This window comes from Salvia hispanica, chromosome 4, assembly GCF_023119035.1.
Source record: "Salvia hispanica cultivar TCC Black 2014 chromosome 4, UniMelb_Shisp_WGS_1.0, whole genome shotgun sequence".
Taxonomy (NCBI): Eukaryota; Viridiplantae; Streptophyta; class Magnoliopsida; order Lamiales; family Lamiaceae; genus Salvia; species Salvia hispanica.
In genome coordinates this window covers 34,906,312-34,919,654 of record NC_062968.1, presented here as the reverse complement: position 1 = coordinate 34,919,654, position 13,343 = coordinate 34,906,312, and positions in this window count along the sequence as shown.

Genomic DNA, 13,343 nt, shown 5'->3' with positions numbered 1-13,343 from the left:
ATCGTTGTTGCTCTTTTGAAGTACTTTATTATTTTCCAACATTTACGTTATGAAGTTTCTATTTCGCATGTCACTTTGGTTTGAGTTTGCTTCATTCTGCCTAGGGAAGTTAGATTTAGTTGTTGCTTTCAATTTCTAAGTGTTTTCTATTCGGGAGTTGTTGATTTGAAGTTGTAGCTAAGTTAGTCAAATTTTCGTGCATGAGTTCATTTTCTGCGCCGTGATTATCACCTTGCATGTCAGCCAGTAGAAGTAAAGTTGCAGTTACCGTTTAATTTAAGTTTAAGCATTTTAATCGATGGATCTTGAGTTTGAATGCATGAATCTGAAGTTTAGTTATGTTGTCTGTGTTCATATGATTTTCGTCAATACTTGGTGAGGAAGAAAACGTCAAAATCAACTTTATTTGGTCTACTTTTGCTTTTAAGTTACTTTTTACTTTTGTTCCCTACTTTTCGGATGTACTGCCCAGACCTGTCAAAAAGCCCCCAGCCATCAGATACACTTTGTTCTCTAACTTTCCTCTTTTAGTAACTGTCTACTTTCCACATGTCTCTGATACACCTTGTCCCCTACTTTCACGAACACTCCCACATGTCTGTTATTTTCCCGCCTACTAGTCAGTAGAGTACTACCTTATTTCCTGTCTAGGTAAATCTCAACCCAAGCGTGGTAGCTAACCAAACACCCAAGAAAGTCACCACAGTTATCTAAACGTGTCCATCCTCGTGGGATTCGACCCTTACCTCCTCTATACTAATCAGTAGAAGTGGGTTGAGAAAATTTGTTTGAAGTCCGGTCTCGGTCGTCGTATCAACGACTCAGCTGGGTCGGGAATCTCTTCCTGATCAGTTGGATACACTCCATTTCCACATGCGAAACCATCGAGGACATAAGACCCAGATCGAACCCACCAAAATGATGGATCTTGATTACCTACTTCCTTTTTGACTTGATTCAATTTGAATTTTGGCTTATAAGGTTCTATCACGTGAAATGCTTTCATACATGACATGTACATATATTACGAAGTTACACTTTTTTAATTAGTCCAATTAATTGACTTATGATTTTCTAAAGTATGGTGCATTATTCAATATTTGAAACTTCTATACTTTCAAATCACACTTGATTTTGTGTCTACTATTCAGGAGAAAATCTGGATTCGCATTGCAGACGAATGATTAATGTAATTTGTTAGTGTCAACAATTAATAATATAATTCCATATGTATATGCAAATTGCATTAATTATTTGATTGACAAGTTTTGTACTAGGTATAGTTAAGCCAAATCCATCATTAAGTTATTAACTAACAACTGTCGTATTTAATTAGAAAGAGAGGTATACGATAATTCATTTCCACCAACACAATATATTCATAAAAAGTTGATACTAGTATTTAGTAATTAAAAGAATTCAATAGCGATTGCTTGTAGACGAGTAAATAATTTAATATGATCATTAGGTAGGCAACAGCTAACTGATTAATAAAAGTTGTAGTATTTAGTAATTAAAAAAATTCAGTATTATTATCATAAGATTTTTTGGATGAATTATATGAAATAATTGGTTACCAAATACTATCTATTAATCTTGAATGGGACAGGGGGACTAATTAATCTTTTAATGATAGTATAAGTTATAAATAATTTATGACTTTTCATAACTGGAAATGCCGATATTTTTATGGAACGAGCGAAAATGGAATGTGCATATATTTTTATGGGATGAGTAGGGTATTGAAGAGTGGTCAAAGAGTAAGCGAGATGTGTTTGAAATAAAACCCCTGATCCAGAGAATCCACTAGACACCGGGTCTAGGAACTCAGAGAATCCTTGGGTAACCTGTCGTTGGGCACACAATCACTTCCTTTGCCCTTCAAAACCCTCAACCCACTATAGCTAAAAAAATTAGTACAGGGAAGCAGGGATCGAATCCACAGAGACGGATGTGTAAGAAAACATGTTCAAAGACCTGGAAGCTATTTTTGACTGCTGCCACGCAATTTTTGGAGTTGAGCTTTAATTCCTAGACTGGGTAAATGAAATAGTTTACTCTAATAGCTAGATCTAGGCATGGACATGCATAATGACTAAAAGTATCTGAAATGACTACTTGACTGGGTAAACAACTTCCTAAGCTATCCTAGATAGACGAAAAGCGAAACGTGGGGACCATTTCCCAAAACTGCATAGTACGACTGAAAAAGCTGTAAACTAATTAACCTAAGGACTAACTAATAGCGACATCATCTTCTCTAATTTTTATCACAAAACAACCGGTGAAAAAACAGAGCAACAAAGACCGAAACAGGACTGACGAAATTAAACCGATGGAAACAAAGAACGACTAAAATTAACACAGATCCATGACTACTAGACGAGGCAAGCAAGTAAATAGAATTCAAAACATCATAACCATGCAAATGCGAACAGATCTACACGTCGGATGCTTCATCCACTCCGGATCCAAGCCATCCACAACAATCAAACACCATTTCCATCTCCGATCTTCACAGATTCAACTAGATTCAACCGATCAACCACAATCTCCAAGCAATTCAAACTCCAAACTCAAATCAACCAACAATATCCACCAAGGCAAACAAATAAAAAGACAATATCAGAACCGAAACCAAAATAGAAATATCCATAGCAAAATACGAAGTGTCTAGCGAAACAATAACAAAGCATAACCGAGCTTCGAACAACGAAGACTCGGGGAAATACGGAATGTAAAGCGAAAAGCAGTAAATGATTGTATCTTCGCCTCCGTAGAGACGGTGTTACACCACAGCTAGATCCGAAAGTGCACTCCCCAGAATGTTTCTCCTCAAGTGTGCGTAGAGAAAAGTGGAAAAACTAAGCTAAGAGCCGAATGGAATGAGATATATCTTCATGTTGATCGCATGCTCTTATTTATAGTGGATAGAGCTTCTAGACTGTTCCTGTGATTCTCATTTTGCCCTCCAATCGGATGCTCCTCAGTCTAGTAACTCCTCCTTCTTCTGCTCACTTTTTCCGCCAGCTTCTTCCTCCGGTCAATCTTCGTCTTCTTCCTGGGGCTGGCGATTTCTCTACACACCTGGCTTATAAAACCTTGTTAGACCCAGGAAATTACAAAATTTTTCCCTATAACCAATGCATGAAATTAGCCTTATCAAACTGCTCACACTTAAACCATACTTGTCCTCAAGTATAAAGACAAGAAAAAGAGAAATAAGACGAATTTCAATGCATGGTTATTCCCTGACCGACACACTAAAAAAACTCCTAGACCTAGACATCCTATTCACATACAAAAGAAACAAACACTTAAGAGAATAAAACACATAGGCATGAATTAGTTCAGATTTTTAAGCATATGTCCCCACAAGTTTAAGGTCAATCCAATAGTCTACACTCTCCAAATCCTTCCCTTCCCTTATTCCACCTAGTCGGCTTGTCAGTTTGTCCAGATAGCCTTTAGCTTCACCAGTTGTTGGATTCGCTCGATCACTCATTCCTCACCAGGGATGTTAGGATCAAACGCTCTAAGTTATTTTCTGCCATCGATGCTTCGGGTTATGAGAATTTCTCCTTCTAACCTCCTTTCTTTCTCCTCTTTTTTTTATACTATTTTTTCCTCTGGACTTCGTCCAGCTTATACCTCCAGAATATATTTTTTTTCTTTTTTTTAGTTTCCTCCCCTGGACTTTGTTCAACTTATCCCTCCAGATATATATATATATATATATTATTCTCCCTTCTATATTCTTCTCCCTAAGCATCAGGTGGCAGTTCTCCTTTTAAATTGTTAGCATTCAATGTTAAGGCTTATACCTCTCTAATATTTATGTGGTTTCACAACTGGATCTGCTAAGTTATCTTCTATCCTCTTCACTTCTTTCAAACCGATTTTAGCTTATCAAGGAAAGAGGCCTCAAAGTTGTAATGTATCCTATTTTCAATTACTCTCCCTAAGGAAATCTTGCCTTATTATCCTTGCCAATTCATGCTTAAAACACATAACCTAAAAAAAACTGACTAACTCCTAGACCTAACACATGCTGAGCACACATTGCACTAACTCTCCTACCCCCTCCCACTTCACTCCAGCTTGTCTCCAAGCTGTCCTAGTGAAGAGGGGAACTAAGGGAGTTGGTGCACACAATCAAAACAAATAACAAAGAAAACTTCTCACACTTAGACCGTGCAACGGGCTAAGTGGGAGAAGACAAAGACACAAATATCAAAACGACATGCTGAATAAACACATAAACTTCTCACACTTAGACCAAGAATTGGGCTAAGTGGTGGAAGAAAACACATTGCAACAGAAAAAACAACATGCTATATATAAATTTTAACAAAAAAAAACTTCTCACACTTAGGCCAAAGATTGGGCTAAGTGGGAGAACACACTGAAAAAACTATCAGACATGCTCAGCACAAAACAAAAACATAAACATAAAAAAAATGAAACAACTGAAAGTAAAATTTACTTGGTCATGCTCAGCATTTGTAAATAGCCTCATTCTAAGAGACCACTCCCTTAGACTCATTGTATGCTCGATGGTGAAAAGACGGAAAGAGATGGAGTTTGCATCCGGATCGGTAGTTGTCTTGAAACGAAAGGTGGAGAAAAATTCCCGGGCTGCTTCCACTGGCACCTCCTGGTCGATGTGGTTAAGTAGCCACTCGAAACCTATTCCCTTGATGTGGCCAAGGAATTCCTCCTCCGACTCTATTTGTCTCAGAGAGTCTCTGTATACCGTTTTCCTGATTTGGCCAGCTTTCCCACTGCACTCCGATCCTTATGCGTTTGTGTCCTCCTGGAGTCATTGAACTTGGCCATAGCTCCCAAAAGCTTCTTTGTGATCCAGATCTCCTCTCGCTCATAGTTAGGGACTTCTTCTTCTCCCTCTGATTCTTCCTCCGTCTTGTTGTCCACATTACCCGGTCCAGAAGCCTTTGGTAGCGCGCGGGGAGACTCCTTGACTGAGATGAGTCTCTGTGATTTCCTAGGCCGAGGGACAATAGCTATCTTCCCTTTCCTCTTGCGCTCCCTGGCCACTTGACGCTTCTCTACGACGTCCATCTTCTCCTCAGACTCAGGAGTTTCTCCCTCTTGAACGCTCGTCGCTCCTGGGGCCAGGAACCCTGATCCCCTATCTCGGTCTCCTTCATCGACCTCATCCAACACGCTTCTCCTTGCCATTCTCCTCGATTCCCTCAAATTAACCGGCGATTCCTCTGGCACAGTGTCCAGATCTACAACTTCTAACGGCCCATCCTCCTTGGGCCTCTGTCCTACAGCAGTAACGGGGATCTCATCCCCTCTAGAATTCCTAGGAATTTCTCCCTCAGCACACATAATTGGGGTTTCCCCCGTAGATTTATTCGGAGTCTCCTCCTCAGGTTTGTTAGGGATCTCTCCCTCAGGCACAATTGGGGTTTCCCCCTCCACAGATTTAACAATAAGGTTTCCCCCTTCCACAGACTGTAATGTAGATGTGTTACCTCCCCTCGCGGCTTCATCCACAGAGTGATCTACCGCCATCCTGTCAATTTCGTCTGCAAAACCACTGACGCTCTCTTGTTCCGTTCCGCCACCGCTTTGTCCCTGTTCTTCGATGTCTGGGGTTGGCCCAGTCTCCATATGTGCCAGATCTAGGGTTGGGGATCCTTCTGGTTGTAAACTTGGTGTTTGCGTCGTCGATTCGTCGGGAATCGTCTGCGGTTGTTGGCGGAATGCTGAGAAGCGAGAGAAGAGTTTCATGGCCTCCTCTTTACTGCCAAATTTTTCCACTAATTTCTTTATGAACGCCTCTTCTTCAGGATTACTGACGGCGGTGGGCTTCGGTATTGCAGCCGCACCCCACTCAGAGCGTATATCCAAGACTGGAAAAGTCGCCTGAGCTGGCGGTTGTCTGGACGACTCACCGGACGGAGAAGGAGTCGGGGACAGGATAGATCGGTTGGAGAAGGCACTTCTGAGTGTAATTGAGAAAAAGAATTCCCCGACCTCGCAGGAGAAAGAGAAACCGCCAGGTCCAGAGGAAAATCAACTCCAACTCTATTATGGTCCACCGCCCGATGGAGTGTTCCAAGCCCAGGTGAATGCAGTGGGGAATTGGAATCAAAATAATCAGAATATAAGCTGGAATCAGGTGGGCAGATGGAAACCAACAACTCCAGCTACAGTATGATGGAACTGGAAACAGAAGCGGTGTGGCATGGATTAACATAATTTAACAATTATTAATCACACCAATAAATCACATAATAATCATATCTATTTAGCAGATTATTTAGACAAAATCTATTCGCGTAATTCTCACATGTATCATGCTTATAACTTGAATTAATCATGCTTTAAGAATATTGAAACCTAAAACATGCTTTTCTACGGAGCAGAAAAATACCTTATTAATTCTCCAAAGAATTGAAGATGGTTAGCTGCTTCTCCACGTGACGCTTTGAATACTAGACCACAAATCTTCTCTCTGGTTCCCGAACTGTACTCCGATATCGTGTGGGCTGATCTCACCAGAATACTAGGACTTAAATAAAGAAGACAGAAGAAATCCTTTTGGGAATAGGAGTAAATTTCGAAATCCTCTTCAGCTAGAGGGATTCGAAAATTTTGAATTTTTCAAGTATAAAAATTGTTATTTCTGTCTCCTTTATTCTCCTATTTATTAAGTTCCTTTTGGGCCTAGACAGGGGATCTATGGAAGGTTTTGGATATAGGCTCATCCAATTTACTTTTTACTAATTAAATTGAACCCACAATTTAATATAAGTTATAATTGGAATATTACGAGCAGCCACTACAGAAGTAATATTGAACTCTCCCCATCCAAATCCGAAATTACAAGTAATCCGGGTTTCCGTTTAACTTTCATTTCTCGCGCTTAAGATAAAAATATCCATTAATTAATTAATATCTACTATGGACTTAATTAATTAACTTCTTATTAATTCCAAGAGTGTACTTAGCATGAAACACTTATTTATTATTCATAGACTACAACTAGCTAGGTTCCGAATAATAAAACCTTGTTTTGCACTCCTCTTGAGGACATTATCAAACGAGACTCAGCCCACGCACGATTCAATATAATAGCAATCCTAGCACCGCTAGATATTGATCACCACTACCCAATATATCAGGATCATTGGGTTACGAAAAACCCGCACCATTTGATAAGTCAAAGTAATGCATAATCAATACCGTATGCTCAATGCTAACCTACATTGATTAAGAAACAAATATTTATTAAGACCTCGCCTTTCAGTAGATAGCATAAGGACAAGTCTTGCTTGTTAGATCCGTTCAGTGCTATACCACACCAATGTCATCTTATTTCAGTAAGGCTTAGAAATATGCGGACTGACATTGCAACCTTTCTTGATGGATAGTCAAATTCCAACTAGTTTGTGAAATTCATCTTTTTCTTTGTTTAGAACTGACCGTGTTACCTTAAAGTGGACGACGCCCACAACCGGTCTACTAAAACAAAGACTTAGACTTTGTTAAGTTAACTTATACATTTAAACATGCATTAACATCCATTAAATGTAAAACATAACAACATTATGACAAAATTAATCTGTTTTATTCATTGGAAAATAAAATAAGAGTTTTACAGTATTCAATCACTCGAAACGTGATTTCTAGTATACAAACTCTAACAATCTCCCACTTATACTCAAAACACTTTCGAGTATACAAAATGTGCTAACGTCTAATTCTCCCACTTATACTGAAAGCGGATTGAGGTCTTGAATTAGTCGAACTCCCATTCCTTCAACATGGCTTTCATACGGCTTTACCGCTAATGCCTTCGTGAAAGGATCTGCCAGGTTGTTTTCTGACTCAATCTTGACCACTTTTATGTCTCCTCTCTGCACTATATCTCGAATGATATGATACTTCCTCTCTATGTGCTTGCTCGCTTTATGAGCCCGTGGTTCCCTCGAATTTGCCACAGCACCAGAATTATCACAATAAATGGTGATACTCTTGGGCATATTCGCAACCACACCTAAGTCCAGAAGGAAGTTCTTAAGCCATACAACCTCTTTTGCAGCCTCCGAAGCGGCCACATACTCGACTTCCATGGTAGAGTCTGCAATGCATTTATGCTTTACACTCTTCCAAATTACAGCTCCACCTCCTAAGGTAAACACATATCCGGAATTTGATTTTCTCGAATCTACATCAGCTTGAAAATCTGAATCTGTATATCCTAAAGGACAGAGCTCGGCTGCATTGTAAACTAGAATATAGTCCTTAGTCCGATTAAGGTACTTGAGTATGTTCTTTACGGCAGTCCAATGTCCTTGGCCGGGATTTGATTGATATCTTGCTACCATGCCAACAGCAAAGCAAATATCGGGTCTAGTACAAAGCATAGCATACATGAGACTACCAACTGCCGAGGCATATGGTATTCTTCTCATCTCTGCTATCTCAGATGTTGTCTTAGGACACATCTCTTGAGATAAATGGATGTCATGTCTAAAAGGTAGGAAACCTTTCTTGGCATCTTGCATGCTAAAGTGTCTAAGTACTGTGTCGATGTAAGATTCTTGGGATAAGCACAATATTCTCTTTGCACAGTTCCTAAGAACCTTGATACCGAGAATGTGTCCCGCATCACCCATATCTTTCATCTCGAACTGGCTGGACAACCAAGTTCGCACTGATGACAACATCTTTTTATTGTTTCCAATTAGAAGAATGTCATCTACATACAAAACTAAGAACACAACATTTCCATTCTCAACCTTCTTATACACGCAGCTTTCATTATGCCATTTTTCGAATCCAAACTTTTGAACGGTTTGATCGAAACACTGGTTCCGTGATCTAGATGCTTGCTTGAGGCCATAAATGGCCTTCTTAAGCTTCCAAACCATGTGTTGCTTGCCCTTTACCACATAGCCTTCGGGTTGTTCCATTTAGATGGTCTCCTCAAAACTTCCGTTTAAAAACGCAGTCTTAACGTCCATCTGCCATACTTCCCAATCCATGTAAGCTGCTATAGACAAAAGTATACAGATCGATTTGAGCATGGCCACTAGGGAGAAGGTCTCATCGTAATCGATGCCTTCCTTTCGGGTATACCCCTTAGCAACTAATCTTGCCTTGAAGACTTTAACTCGTCCATCGGGTCCACGTTTACGTTTGTATATCCACTTGCTCCCAATGACAGTACAGCCTTCGGGTATGACGGAAAAATCATAGACGTCTTTGTCTACCATTGGTTGTAGTTCCGAATCCATTGCTTTCACCCATTCGCAATGATCGACATCTGCCTGCGCCTCTGCAAGATTCCAGGGATCAAGTACATTGCTGTCCGAGGAGTGATCCATACACTCTCCCAAACCAATGTATCTTTCGGGCTCGTGAGAGACCCTCCCACTGCGACACGGCACTACAACATCTGGAGTATTAGTTGAAATTTCTGGAATTGTTGTCACACTAGGTAATTGTTCTTGGTTAATGGAGGTTGTGACTTGAGTCAGCTCTTCAAGAGCTATCTCACTGCTGGACTTATGATTCATTACAAAGTCTTCCTCTAAGAATGTGGCATGAGTGCTCACAATTACTTTCTGATCTCGGAGACTATAGAATTTATAAGCTTTCATTCCTCTAGGGTATCCTATAAACACACAAACCTCCGTCCTAGTTTCCAGATTAGTTGGAATTCGTCTTTGATGAAGGATGCAAGAAGGCTTTTCAGTTGCTAAAAGACAGACTTGTGTCAGCACCAATTATCAGAGCGCCAGATTGGAATCACCTTTTTGAGATAATGTGCAACAAAGACTATCTATACCTCATTGGGCCCACTTCAAACGCCTATAAATAAAGGAGCATGCGCCACACGCATATACGATTTTTCGCTCTTAGCTCACACAATAAAACACACACTTGGGAAATGGGAGTTCTGGGGTAGTTTAGGGTTCTAAGGGTCTTATCTTCGGAGGTTGTTTGGCGATTCTGTAGTTATGGGTATGCTTTTGGCCGGGTTTGTGTCTGATGCTTGGATCCGGAGTGAATTTAGCATCCGAGGTTGGATCTGAACAGGGAATTCAAGTTGTGCATGGATTTCAGACTCTTTCACTCTTTTTTGCAATTTACTCCGTCTAGTAGCCGTAGATCTGTTTAGTTTTTAATTGTTCTTCGTTAAATTGCTTAAATCCAGTCTGCTTTGTTTTCCGATTACGTTTCATCTCTGTTTCTACTGAGTTTTTATGCACTTTGATTTGAAGAAGATGATGTCGCTTTGTTAGTTAGTACTTTAGTTAGTTGTTTTCCAGCTTTTCGTCCGTACTCTGCTTTTTCAGCCATGGTCTCCACCGTCAGTTTATTTCCCAGGTCTAGGTAATTTAGAATAGTTTCTTAGATCTAGTGATTGTCTCGGTTTCCAGTTTACATGCATGATTTCCGTTTTGCCTAGATCTAGCTATTAGCGTAGCAGATTTCAATTCCAAGTTTAGTTTAGTTTCTTCAACCCAAAAATGCGTGGCAGCAGCCAACCCAAAAATAGTTCCCAAATCCATGAGCATGTTCATTTCGCATCCGTCTCTGTGGGATCGATCCCTACTTCCTTGTGCTAAATTTTAGTATACGTGATTGAGGGTTTTTGAAGAGGTATTCTGTGTGTCCGACGACCGAGATCTTCCAACGATCCGTGAGTTCCTAGACCTTGTGATATAGTGGATTCACTGGACCTAGGAGTCTTGTTATTCCTTACTGTGCACACAGTCTAAACAAATGGCGCCGTTGCCGGGGATGGATTGCGTTTAATGTTATTGCGTTTGAGGATTTGGTGTAAATAGTTTAATTTCTGTTATTTTGTTTTTCTTGACAGTTTATGAACACGGGCTTCCATTCTGGAAGTTGGGCTAGTTCATCTGGGCCAGGGAGCGGCCGATACAAGTGGCAAGTCAAAGAGTCTATGTCCACTATCACCACCAGGTCAGGTTTAAGGACGGTGGACCCATTTCCGTTCGAATCAGAAAGTGAGAAGGAGTGGAATTCGTCAGGAGAAGAAGACCCGAAGTCGTCAACAGAAACAGAGCATTCCGAGACTGAGGAGGAGGAAGACCCAAATATGGCTCATTTAGTAGATCCCGATCCGGAGATAGGGTCACTCACCGCACATCTCAACGGTGAACCCGCCCATGCAATAGTCTCAAACCCGCGCCGGAGGTCTATTGATATCAAGAAAAATGTGCTCGGAGTTTTGCCCACATTCTCTGGACGAAGGAACGAATGTCCTTACGAATTCTTGAATGAGTTTAGTAAGCTGTGTAGCATTCAAAAGCGTCCCGACGAGGCGACTGAGGAGGACTACCGTTTACGTGCAGTTCCGTTTGCCCTCAAGGGGGAGGCTAATACTTGGCTGCTGAGGCTCCCACTAGACTCGATTAACACATGGAAGGATTTCAAGTTGGAGTTTTTGGATTATTTTTTCCCGTCCAACAAGACGAATGCCTTGAAGAAGGAGATTCAGGAGTGCAAGCAAGAATATGATGAGTCTCTGAGCTCTTATTGGTCCCGGTTTAAGGGACTGTTGGATGCTTGTCCGAATCATAAGATGATTGAAGCGGAGACTTACTATCTGTTTTACGAAGGTGCAAACCCTGAGTCAAAGGACTTGATGAATTCCTCAAGCGGGGGAAATTTTACCAAAAATAAAGCAAGTGAAGCCAGAGAAACTTTGGGAAGATTGATCGAGGCAAAGAAGGCCTATGATAACCCGCGGAGCATATTGAGAAGGGGGTCAGCCAACGCAGTAACGGAACAAGATGACAAGAAGGTGGAAGACAAGATAGATAAATTGGAGAAAGCACTGCCGAATGCAATTGAGAAGTACAACCCTCATGCTCCAGCGGAAAATGAGAAACCCCCTGGTCCAGAGGAAAGACAACCTTATTACAGTCAGCCCTGTGAAGGGGAATGCCAAGCCCAAGCAAATTCGATGGGGAGCTGGAATCCGGATGGAAGTTGGAACCAAGGAAGACAAAGGGATGCCCCATGGAGGACTCACCCCAATTTTAGATGGACTGACAATGATCAAAGTCAGCCACCCCCACTGCAGATCACGAATTATGCACACCCTCCGGAGAGGCAGTCCAACTGGTCAGGGAAAAGTCAAGAAGGGCAATTGCAACTGGGGTACAGGAATCAGGACCATACTAATTGGGGAAATAGGAATCAGAACAATCCAGGGAGCTCCTATGTGCCACCTCACCAGAGGAATAACCAGGGGAACTATCAGAATTCCCAACCAAATCACCAAGGGAATCAAGGGTCTAGCAACCAGTACAATAACCACCAAGGAAATCAAGGGAACTATCGGCAGAACCAAAGTCAAGGATCAAATTTTAATCAATTCAACTCCAGGCCACAAAGGAGTTTGGATGACATGGTCCACGACCTAGTGAATTCACAACAGTTCATGCAGAATAACTTGCATTCCAACAACGACGTGGTGCACAAATTACAAGACGCTCAGTCGGAACATAAAGCCGCCATGGATATGATGGCGAAGCAACTGTCCCAGATCGCAGTTTCTTTGAATGAGATGCGGGGAAATGAAGGGAAACTTCCTGCCACGGTCAAGCCACCAGACCGAGCAAACATTAGTCAAATCACCTTGAGATCCGGGCGAGGCTATGAAGGACCGACGCTGGAGATTGACGAGGAGGTACCCACACAGGCTAGTAAAGGGAAGGAAGGTCAAGTGTTTCAAGGGGATAGCCCTAGACCCAGAGAAGTCCTTGTTCAGGATGACCTCCAGAAGGGAGATTTAGGGGGATCTCTGCCTCGACCAAGTGACCCATTTTTCCTAGATCCAGAACCTGAGTTAGTAAGCAAGGAAGGAAGCGGGAAGTTGGTGAAACCCAGGCTGGGAGTTCCACAAATGCAGTGAAGCGAGCAAAACCATTTCCATACCGGGGGGAAGCAAAGAAAAAGAAGGATGATACAGAGGATCTCATGGAGATTTTTAGCAAGCTGGAAATCAACCTGCCATTCTTGCAAGCCCTGAAGATGCCTTCCTTTAGCAAGTTCATCAAGGAATTCATAGCAGGGAAGACCAAACCAGACGGGAAGATTGTGATCGGGGAGAATGTGTCTGCTGTGATACAAAAGAGAAGGATGCCCTCGAAATGCACAGACCCAGGTATGTTCACATTACCCATTTCTCTAGGGGACATCAAAGTCGAGCATGCTATGTGTGATTTAGGGGCGTCTATAAATGTTTTACCGCTTTCGATCTACAAGAAGCTAACAGGGGTTAGGATGGTCGCCACCAAGGTGGTAATCCAGTTAGCAGA